This window comes from Camelus ferus, chromosome 17, assembly GCF_009834535.1.
Source record: "Camelus ferus isolate YT-003-E chromosome 17, BCGSAC_Cfer_1.0, whole genome shotgun sequence".
In the NCBI taxonomy this organism is placed as follows: domain Eukaryota; kingdom Metazoa; phylum Chordata; class Mammalia; order Artiodactyla; family Camelidae; genus Camelus; species Camelus ferus.
Genome location: NC_045712.1, coordinates 40323361 through 40335547, shown reverse-complemented (window position 1 = coordinate 40335547; position 12187 = coordinate 40323361). Strand labels below are relative to the sequence as shown.

At 40.3% G+C, this 12187-nt stretch overlaps 1 protein-coding gene across 1 annotated transcript in view; it reads right to left on the bottom strand.

Annotated features, from left to right (window-relative positions):
• ULK4 (unc-51 like kinase 4) overlaps positions 1–12187 on the bottom strand; it is a 442995-nt gene that overhangs the window by 161388 nt on the left and 269420 nt on the right.

The window sequence follows — 12187 nt, the reverse complement described above, 5'->3', positions numbered from 1 at the left end:
CTGATTACAGCGTTCCCCAAATTACACTTTGAAAAACACTGTCCTACGTGCACAGGCTTCACAGGGATCAAAGACTCCCTGACACTGGAAGAAAATGTGCTATATGCGAACCTCCTGTTCCCAGGTTCTGTCTGAAGGCACAGCTCTTCAAGGAATGACCACTGGCAAAGCCAGGAATCTTCCAAGAATCCAGGAGTAATTGGGTCACCTCAAGAGGATAAAATAATGAAGTGATTTTTTTCTCACATTCATTCAAAAAATTTTGAAATGTTAAAATTATGATTTTAAGCAATTTGATAGACTATTTTTTTAAACTTTTTTTTAATGGAGATATTGGAGATTGAATCCAGAACCTCATGCACAGTAAGCACACACTCTACCACTGAGCTATATCTCTCCCTGCCCCCCTCATTTTAAGCAATTTGAAATTGAGAAATTGCCAAGTTCTAGCATTCTGTCTCTGTAAACCTCACATTAACAGCACAGTTGGTCTCCATCAACTTCTAGGTTTGATGTTAGTCTGTTACAACAAATACATTGAAGTTGGCATTTTTATTATTATTATGCCACGTGACACTTGGAATTCACAAAATGACTCATATGTAAACATGGTGAAAAGATAATAGAAAATGTTATAAACCTAAATGGTGACAGAGACCTTCAGCATCAGCAGATCTGAAGGTTCTAGAAAAAGTGAATCTTCAAATATAAATATCTTACACAAGCAGATGGGGGAGAAACATGGTAAGGAGGTATGACATGTGTTGTAAGCTGGATCTGCAATCCACTTATTTATTGGACTTGCAATCCATTTGTCCCTAGTTCTCAGACGATAAATTAGATGGAAGCTCTGTCAAGCACAGCCATCCAAGCTTTGGTATCTTTCCCAAACAATGCACATTGTCATTTCCAGTAAACCAATCTAGTTTTCACAGACGAGTGCAAAGTTATTAAACTAAAAAATCAATTAATTTTGTCACTAAGGATGGCGAGAAACCAAAATTACAGAGCATTTGTGCTCCTTCTGGCAAAAACTAGTCTAAACCACAAAGCTGAAAATAAAGACACTTGAAGGGAAAGTAGAATGAATTATTAACAAAATTGCTCCATCAAATGACAAGGTTTGATAGCACAAGTCATCAATGATGCATAATACAGAAAAGCAATGATCAGGACGCGTGCATCACACCAGCAGGCATTCTGTTTTGAGTTAGAATGCATCAGTCATGTGCACACTCAGGAATCAGCACCTGGCATTCGTGAGCTGCAGGTAGCAGAGAAGGGTTTTAAGATGTAGTATTTGGTAAACACACGCTACCAAAAAAGATGTCCTCCTTTTGGGAGTTCATGATTACTTTGTGACACATCATGTCAATGGTCCGAGGCGCAGTGGACCCAGCAACGTGGACAGCAGAGAAGGACATGGCTCTTGAGAGGGTGAAGGTGGACCACTGGATACCCATCTACGGGCTGCCTGACTCAGACTGAACAGCTGGTGAGCAACAATGCTCTGCCTGATCTTCATTCAGTCTTCAATGCAATCGAATCCCTGCTGGGCTGGTAAGTCCAGCCTGTTGTGTGGAAAAAAACAAAAACAAAAACCAAAACAAAAACAAAAACAAAACAAAAACAAAAACAAAAACAAAAACAAAAACAAAAACAAAAACAGGCAACAAATGCCAAGCTCTGACTTGACACATTGAAGTCACTTGCTATCAGGGAAGGTGCTCATATGAGATTAGAAATGAAGTATGACAACCATATTTCTTTACAACAGCGATAATGCCAGCAAAGCCCATTAATATGATGTAAGTGGCCTAACCCAGCCATATATTCTCCGCTCTTCGTGGCCAGAACTTCCACTCAGGATGAAAACACATGTTCTTTCTTGTTTAAACTTTTTATTATGAAAACAAAGAAAGTCAGGAGACATTTCAGTAAAATGAATCCCTAACATCCTCTTCAATAATTACCAACAGCTTGCTAATATTGTTTCATCTATCGCCATCATCTTATCGGTATTTTAAAGCAAATATCAGACATCATTTTATTTCTCCTGTGAATACCTCTGTTAAGTCTAACACTTTTTTAGAAACATAACCAAAGGCTATTACCACTTACTAAAATTAATATACTTCTGAATATACTCAATACATAGTCTGTGTTGAAAACTCAACCGTCTCAAACCTGTCATTTTAATAATTCATTTGCTTGAATCAAGGTACAAAGCAGATCCACACATTCCATTTGGCTGCAGATCTTAAGGCTCCTTCAATCTCTACCAGCCCTTTCCCCACCTGCAATTTTTCCTGCCATTTATTTGTTGGAGAAATTAGAACATTTTTCCTATGGATGTTCTTGTACTGTTGTCCCTGTATCCCTGTATTTCATGTAAACTGGTGATTAGACCTAGAGACTCAATTTAATTCAGGTTCAATTATTTTGGCAATAATACTCGGAGCTAGGTACTCTATTTCCTGTTGCATTATATCTAGGAGGATATACTGTCTGGTCGTTCCACTCTTAATGATGTTGAAATTGACCCGTGGGTTCAGGGGTTGTTAGCCTAACACATCCATTATACAGTCCCCAATGAAACACTATCTACTAATGACCACTGTCCAGTCCCATTATTTCATTAGATATGGCAAAGTGGAATTTTCAAATTCTGTCATGCCTTCTATATTTTTTTCAGTTGGTTTTCTTCTATAAAGAACCTTCCTTTGTCAACTTAATCAGTTATCATAAAATATGGTTTGCAAAGGAAAGGCAAGGGAAATGCTTAATAAACGTCTCTTTATTATCATTTACCAGTTTCAGATCAATGATTTTGAATTATTTGCAACTACCAAATATGACCAAGGCAGGAGGGTAGAGGAAGCTAAAAACCATGATCAAGGTTACTAAGGAGTTCATTTCAAAGCATCGCTGTGACTATAATGGTTTTTTTAATAATGTATTTTATGGATTTTAATTGATATCAATCCTCTTTTATGCTAAGCTTGTTCCATCCTTTGCCACTGAGAGCCCCCTTAAAGTGTCCTACCTTCTGCTATTTTGTCCCAAGTTCATCTTATGAATTCCTGCCTAAGACTGGGCCTTAGCTACTTCTTCAAGGAGTCCTGGTTTCTTTTCATGAGAAATGGTATTTAGAGACCATGGTTTGAACACTAGGAACACTCATTGTTCCAGTGACTACTGGGTCACTGATTCAGTGGACAGAGATAAAAAGTCTACATCTTTTAGACAGAGAAAAATAATGAGTTCATGCAGATATTTCCAATTCTAGAGTCTAGAAATGGACCATCCCCTTTAAGGTCAAATGATTTTCAACAAGGGAATTCTTCAGAAAAAAGAAATTATTTTCAATTAAAGAGAATGGAAAAACTGATCATCCATATGATGAAAGAAAGATCCCTGATCACTACCTCACATAATATTCAAAAGTTAATTTTAGATGAATCACAGATATAAAATATGAAAGTCAAAATTATAAGGGTTCTAGAAGAAAATGTAAGAGAAGATCTTTGCAGCTAGGAGGTAGGCAAGAGTTTTCAGGACTCAAAAAGCACCAGTCATTTAAAAATGGATACATTAGACTTCAACAAAAATTAAAAATTAAAACTTTTGCATATCAAGAGACACCTTAATTAAGAAACAGATAAGCAAAAGACTAGAAGGAAATACTTACAAAGTATATATCCAATAAAGAACTTATATTCAGAATATATAAACAATTCCTAAACTCAATAATAAAAAACCAAAATAGCCAAAATTTTTTAAATGGGTTAAGAGACTTGAACACTCAGTTTACAAAAGGTATGTCAATAAGCACATGAAAAGGGTTCAACATTGTTAGTCGTGAAGAAAATACAAATTAAAATCACAATGAGATACCACCACATACAAACAGGAATAACTGTTAAAAAAAAAAAAAAAACCTGACAACACCAAATGTTGGTGAGAGGATGCGGAATGATCAGAACACACAGACGCTGCTGGTGGGAAACAGGCTGCAGGGTTGGTGGGTTTTTTTTATATATATATAAATTTAAATACATATTTACCACATTACCTAGCAATTCCGCTCTTAGGAATCTATGTAAGTAAAATGAAAAACTATGTCCACATAAAGACTCATCAGACCTGTATTCAAAATGGCCCCAAACTAGAAATAGCCCAGGTGTCTATCAACAAGAGAATCAATAAACAAATTGAGATGCACTCACACAATGGATACTACTCAGCAATAAAAAGGACTGAACCACCGAACCCCACAACACCATGGTTGACTCTCAAAAACAATGCTGAGACCCCAGAAACAAACAGATGAACACATTCAAAGAAAGTACATCTATGGTGACTGACAACAGGTTAGCAGTTGCTTCTGAGGAAGAGGCAGGACAGAACTTTCTAGAGTGACAGAAATCTTCTATGTTTTAACAAGGTGGGGGTTACACAGGAACGTATACATTTTCCAAAACTAATTGAACTGTGTGTAAGATTTGGATGTTTCACTAAATATAAACCATACCTAAATTTAAAAAGGCAGAGCTAAAAAAAAAAGGTTGGGATAGACCAAGTGGTGTCAGAGGAAGTTAACTGAAGCAGTGGGTGCCATCTCTACTGGGAAAACAGCAGTGTTTACTGAGCTTTGTGCTTTGTGCCTGGTGCTGGGTTTTTACTTGGCTTTTTACAGTTACTATCTCACCTGAATCCTCTCACAGCTCCAGGAGACAGATGCTGCTATCTCCATTTTCTATATGTGAAAACAATTCAGGATATTTAAGTAACCAGTTCAAGGTCACAGAGTAAGCAGGAGTCATGAAGTGATCTGAACCTGCATATAACACCGAGGTTCATGGACTTTGGTCAATACCACGGAGCCTCTGGGAACTACCAGTGGGGAGTTGAGACCAGAAGGCCAATGCGGAGGCCTCTGTGGTCACGGCATAACCAAGTGGGGTGGGGATGGGGTGGGAAGCAGGGAGGCGGCAGAAACATCACTCAGTAAGTGTGATCTGTGACTTCATGGCAACAATGGGGTGTGGCCAAAAGGCATCAGTAAGAATTAGGAGAACTGGACCATCACTGGAAGGAGTGGGCCAGTGAGTGTTCTAGGAATTATAAGTTAGCTTTTAAGATACACTGAGTTTGAGACAACATCCAAAAGCTGATGCCCAGAGGCAGCTGGAGATGAAGGCCTAGAAACCGGGTAGTGATCAGATTAGGTAAAGAGTGGTGGGAGATGACTGGAGAGAGTGGGAAAGTTCCCAAAGACAGGCAAGACGGAGGCCCAGGTCACTGCCAGGTTACTGATGACTGCTGCAGGTAAAATCTGTTAGGTCCTGTGGCGTGCAGTCAGACTTCAAGTTGCTAGACCTTTCCTGTTGCACTTTCCCACGTAACATGTAGGTTTGACATACCTCCTTTCACGACATCCAGAATTTCCCCACAGAAGGAGTTAGGAAACACAGTTTCTTGGAAGGCAGGAGGGACTGGACTGGTATTGGCACTGACCTTCAACACCAGTTTTCCATAGCCACTGCGGGAGGGGACACAAGAGGGAGCCAGGCAGTCCCCTCCTGTCACCCCTCAGGACCTGAGGATCAGACTGTTAATAAGGACTATAGCTCTGTGAATGAGCTAACACGTGGTGCGTTTTACCGATGTGAAGGAATAAATCTAAGGAGGCAGCAAAGGGAAGGGAAGGAAGTTAACATCCCCTATTTCTGTAATTTCATTCTTCTCCTCAGTCAAGAGAAAGATACTGCACCTTCAAAGAGACCAAGTGAAGTTCAAAGATGTTGCCAGGGCTGTGTGCTCCAGCATGAAAACTTCCCAAGGGATTTAAATGTCAGCGGGCACGCATCGATGGTTCCTTCCCACCTTCCTCTCCCACGAGGCAGAGGCAGAGGCAGAGGCCTGACCCCTGGTGAAGGCCCCGTCATCCCTTTTGTTGTTATTCTAGGGTTTTTTTCCTGCCACTTTTCTCTCATCCAAAACCTGTCTGAGATACACTAGCCACCTGTGGCTTAGGTCAGCTCTGCTCCAGAGTGTCCCCTGTCCCTCCCCAGTGGGCTAGCAGGCATGTATCTGTGTGCAGGAAGAGGAGGAGCTCCTGCAGGAGGGTGTTAAGATCAAGACTGAGGTTCTAACACTGAGGCAAACACACAAGGAAAGCCACAGCCAACTCTGTTTCCAGACCAGCATGTGGACCTGCTACAGGAAGTGAGGCTAAAAGCAGTTATCTATATAGACAGTATAATAAATAGGGATCCCTGTGCCTTAGAGATGCTGTACAGAGGTCCTCTGGGATAGCCTTCCAGTATTTCCCATCCTCTGGCCAAATGCCATCTTAATACTCCATCCTAACATCTCTAAAAGAAATCAAGTCATTAAGTCAAGAATCCAATAACTGTTCTGAATTATAACCAACTCTTCAAAAAAAGCCCAAGAATTACTCTGTATTAATTATAAGCAAATCTCTAAAGAAGTCATCCCCATAATATATTTTCCAGTGTTTAATGTCCCAGGAATACTAATGCACACGAGCTTTCCCCAGCTTTGGTCACTGGGTCCTTGGGATACTATTACTTTCTCAACATCTGCTGGAGCAGAGAACTTACCTAAGAGTATACTTTGAAATTCCAAGCTTTTGAAAGTACTTTATATTTCTATCATTAATGATTTGAAAACAACACTCTAAATCCAAATGAAGCTCTCGTGATGGAGGCTTCCTGGCAGATAACTTTACATTTACATCATACAAACACGTGGTCATTTCCACTAAGGTTCATTAAAGGCAACCTAAACAGACAATCTGGAAGAGGAGTATAAAAGCATCTGTGAAATTCGATGTGGGGAAATGTGTTTTTTTTTCCTCCAAAACTGATCAATGCTTAACCACAAAAACCACACCACATCAGCTGAGTTAAGTGTCTTCTTTTAAATAGAACAATATGGATGGTGAACGTGGCAATACCGTCCTGGAAGCACTGAAGGGTAAACGGAGGTGTCTGTGAACTGCGGGTCCTGAGCCGCAGCATCCCTGAGCACCACACCTCTTCTGGCTAAAGATAAGGAGCACCCACTCACACACAGAAAGGACCCCAGACCATAATACTTTCAAACATCTCTGAGGTTAAAAATTACCCTCTCAGTGTAGAACTTCACCTGATAATTCCAGCTCTGTTAAGCTTGGGTCCCACCTGCCTGCAGACTAGCACAGGTGCGTCCTAAAAGGCCCTGGGTGTCCACTGGGCCCGGTGCCAGGCCAGCACCTCGCCCTGGCCCTCGTTCTCCTCCTGCACCTGCCCTCCCAATTCTGCACTCCTCTGCCCTGGAGCTCTGGCATCTGTTCTCATCTAAAGCCCTCCCCCTTACACTCCTCCCCACACCAAGGGCAAGAGAGGGACACCGAACAAGCCTGGCTTGATGGGATGATTCGCCAACTCCCAATTCTGTGCCCTGAAATCACTAGTTCATCGAACCCGAAACTGAAAGCACCTCACAGGCTGGGGACTTCTCAACTATGACAGACGCTAATGTTTAAATGACATTTTTTGTTTCCGAGAACCTGAAGGGACTCTGGATTCAGGGCATTCATTTTAAATTACTTCCCTAAGAAAACTCTGTATAGGAGAGTATCTTAAAAACAAACTCACTCCAGCTCCCCTGAGTCCACAATGGTTGCTGGATCTGCCTGTGATTAGCACAAGACCAGTTTAGCACTTAGTTCCACAGATAAAGAATACTGTGTTGAGTTAGTCCAAGTGTACAATTTATTCTGGTCAACTGTACCAGGGGTTACAATGCCCTTTTCTGGTTTAAACAGAGACCTCGAATTTCTACATGTAAACCTACTTCCATGTGGCCAAAATGAGTCTCTAGTTGCATGCTTGAGAGGTAAAAGTTTTGGAGAGAATGAACTTAGTTTAAAAACCACTGAAAGGAGAAGTTTAACACTTAAGCGGTTTATGCACTGAAGACATGAATTTTGATTATGCAGAAACAGCTAAAAGAGCTTAGGATTCATTTAAGCAAATCTATCTGGAACAATTTTTTGAAAGTACGAATATAAAAGTAGATGTGGACACGTGGACACTAATTTCATACCTGAAACTTAACGGTACAACATCATTTATGACTAATTCGAAAAGTAAATTTTATTAACTCAAAGGTGCGTAAACTTTCCAATTTTTATCAGGAAACAAATGGGTAAAAAACAATGCAACATATGCGTGCAATGCCCAGGAAAGTGCTAGAAGAGTCTGGTGGAGGAGCAGGGAAAGAAATCTTCCTGGGAGGGAGGGGAACTCCTCAGCAGCAACCCAGCCCGAGGTCCACCCCAGAAGCCTGACAGGCTTTGTCTAATTCAACTCTGACTCCATCGCAGCACGTGCTGAATTATGAAGCTGGGCCCTGAGCTAGAGATGTCCTCCTGAAGCCCACCCCCCAGAAGATCTGCAGGCCTTCCCTTTCCCCTTCCCCCGCCAGCTATCTCCAAGGCTGGTAAACATTCAGGAGAAAACGGCCATCAGTCGTTTCACCGCTGGTTCATCTGCAATATGCTGAGCATGTAGAATGTAAATTTCATAGCATCAGACAGTGAGGGAGCTAGGAAAAAAAAATAAACCTCAAGGAAGGGCTCCTTCCCTTTCCCATAAAATGGTATCAACATGTGAAACAGATCACAGAATAAAATGCCAGCTTGGTGCTATTATTCAGAGGTCGATGATCGATGGTAAGGTGGCGCAAGTGCTTATGGGGAAGGAGGGACGGGAAGTGGACATGGCAGGACGTGAGGGTCTAGACAGACAGAAGGGAGGAGGAGGGGCTCACTGGTTTTGATCAAGAAACATGAGAAAGATTTACAGTGGGGAATTGAATTCTTTGGGCTTAGCCTGCCAACTTTACCAAGAAGTCCTCAGCCACTGTTCCTACTGATGAGATATACTTCTGAGTTTGCATCAACTGACAGACCAAGACTTTGGAGAACCCAATTTTATAATATAAGAGACAGTCTACATTTATTACATCATTTTGTGGAAAAAGTTTATAAATTGGCTCATTTTTGGTTGGCCAAAATTAAAGAGAAAAACAATACCATTCATATTTATAGCAGAGAAAGCACACTGCACTGGGAGCCTGGAGATATATCCTGGTCTCAGCCCTACCAGAACATTACAGAGGGACTGCGGTCAGCTCACTCCTTCTTACTGAACCTTAATTTCCTTATTAGAAAATGAAGAAGGAGCACTATGTGACATATGAGGTTTCTTTTAGCTCCGACCTTTATAAGTCAGAATGTGGCAAATGAATATTATTTATCTGTCGACCTATTAAAACTCTACATGGAAAATCATTTCCATATACTTCAGTAAAGATTCATGATAACAAACTGTGACTATTAGTAAAATAAGTAAATAAATAATAAATACATCAAAACTCTGAACTGAAAGTTAGCTGTTAGAATCAGCCAGAGAAACAAGAATAATAGCAAAAACCTATACAGCTCTTATCATGTGCCAGGTACTAGTCTAAGTGCTTTAGCAGATATCTAACCAAACAATCTCTTTAACAAGTCCATTTCACAGATGATGAAGCTGAGAAAGGTTAGGTCCCTTTGCCAAGGCCATCTGGTACCACAGTCAGTGCTATTACCCACTATGCCACATTGCTTTTCTGTAACTGAAATGGCCAAAAATGGAAAAGGAGGAAAAGACAACTATTCCGTATAATATGTGAATGCAAAAAAAAAAAAAAAAAAAAAAAGCAGATTTATGTAAAAAGAGGTAATTAGGAACAGACAAGGATGAGAAAGGTAAGAGGGAGGGCCTTACATACCAAGTCGAATCTTTCCCACCACTAGAGAAATAAAAAGGGCTAAAAAATAAGTCAACAAAAAGAAGGGACAGAAAATTGCCATGGCACCAAGACACTCTGCCTTGAAAATAAATCTGCTTCATTAAAACCTTATTTTGCAGAAGCTATTTTAGCATTTGCACACAGCAAGTCTATTATCCCACGACAGTCTTCCACTCCAGTGACATCCTTCCGCATTAGTTAATTAACAGGTGCCACTCACAGACGGAGCCCATTCTAGCTGAAAGTGCGGGCGGCGCAGAGCAGTATTAGATATTCAACACCAGTGCTGTCAAGTAAATGACAACAATCAGCAGGGAATGCATTTCATTTTCCATTCTCTGGTGGAGAAAATAAATATTAGGAAGAATTCGATATGCAGCTTTTACATATAAAATTTTGGAAAAAATCTGAAGTTACATTGGAAATCATTCAAGCTATAAAGAACTGATAAAAGCCAACTTAAATGTGAATGTAAAAGATGAAGCTGGCTAGAAATAACCAGAGAAGAAAATAAATGAGGAAACATGGTTAAAAACAGAACACAATACTCATTCTTCACCTCTTTGTACTTGATCTCTCGAGAGCCCTTGAAACATCTGACCTTTTGGAAACGCTGCCTTCTCCTGGCTTACAGGACACCCCACTCCTCTGGGTTTCCTCCCTGCTCACTCCTTCTCAGCTTCCTGAAGCCCTTTTCTCCTTCACCCCACAATCAAGTACATGTACTTACCTACTAGACAGTAATTCTACAAGAGCTGAGACATCTCTTTGGGCTACTCCTATCTCACCTATGGCCAGCACAGGCCCTGGATCACCCTAGGAACTCAAGAAACTTCTGCTGAGTAACTGACATTACCAAAAAAACGAAAGAGGGGCTTAGTCTAGAAATTCATACCTGATTAATCATTAGAAAATCCATTAACAAAAATTATACTTAGCAGGGTGTGGAAATGAACAAACATCACCCAAATGAGAACAAGCAGAGGCTATACAGAGCTGGCTGTAGCAAAGGTGTCAGCCACTGTTACCTGTGCTCCGCAAATACTCAAAGGCAGGCAAGGGAGAGAGAAAGCTTTATAGTGATTCACAGACAGGAAGGCTTCAGTTATGCACTGACTGGTTGGCGTGGGGAAGCTGGAGGTGGGTTAACTAAAAGTAGAGTGCCTTGTTACTGTTTGGGGAGCATATTTGGCTTTCTGGGGCTGGCACTGAGTTGGAAGTAGGGGCAAAAATTAAGGAAGCTGGCAGTTACTGACCAGTTCTTGATCCATTTGGACCAAATTCTACAGAGGTGAGGGTTATCCTAGACTGGCTGCTGCAGAGGCTGAGACTCAGAAGTCTATTTTCATACACGATCTGACCACTGTCCATGTATATATCTAGCCTCTCAACAGTAGAGGCTTATCCTTCAAGGTCAAGAATAAGAAAAGGATGCCCACTCTCAAAATTTTCATTAAAAATTCTGGTGGATAATCTAGCCAAGACAATAATACTGATAGTTAACTACTTTGGTATTAATAGGCTTCTTTAATAAAAGCCTACTTAGAGAGGCTGGGGAATAATAAGTTTTGAAACTATCAAAAAAAAAAAAAAAAAAAAAGAGGAAGCAGAACTACCTGCACCAACACAGAAATATATCTACGGCATATAATGTAGAAAACCAAGTTAATAAACAAGAAATATAGAATAATAGCATTTTTCATAGGCATTTAAGTGTAATTTTTAATTGAACACTTCCTATTATTTCAGCACTGTGCTGTTTTACACACATTATCTTTACACACATCTCATCTAATCTTCCATGGCCATTCAGGTACTATTCCCATTACACTGCAGATGAGAAAGTGGGGACCTTCCAGAGAAGTTTAAGTAAGGCGTAAACCCAGGCAAGCTAACTCCAGACTTGGCTTCTTCCTCACTACCTCAGTACCTTCCTACTTCTACTTGGAAAGCTCTATATACATGTATAATTCAGACCAACCATAGGGGGTGAGGTCACTTTTAGCTTCACACACTTCTGCATTATTTACATGTTTATAATGAATATGTGTTGCTCCTATGATTGGAAAAGATACAGATAATTGACATCTTGTAAAACATTTTTTGACATCTTGTAAAATATTAAGAACAATGATTGACAGCACTTTTTTTTAATCATGGTATGAAATGTACAAATTGGCTAGCAGTGAGTGAAGCCTTCTGTTTAGGGTTCAATCTGAGACCCTAAAACACCAAGTAAAACTTTTACTCCATTCTGACACTTTCACGAGGTTTGTTCTACCAAAAAGTTTCAAATGTCTCATATATGAGGAAGCTT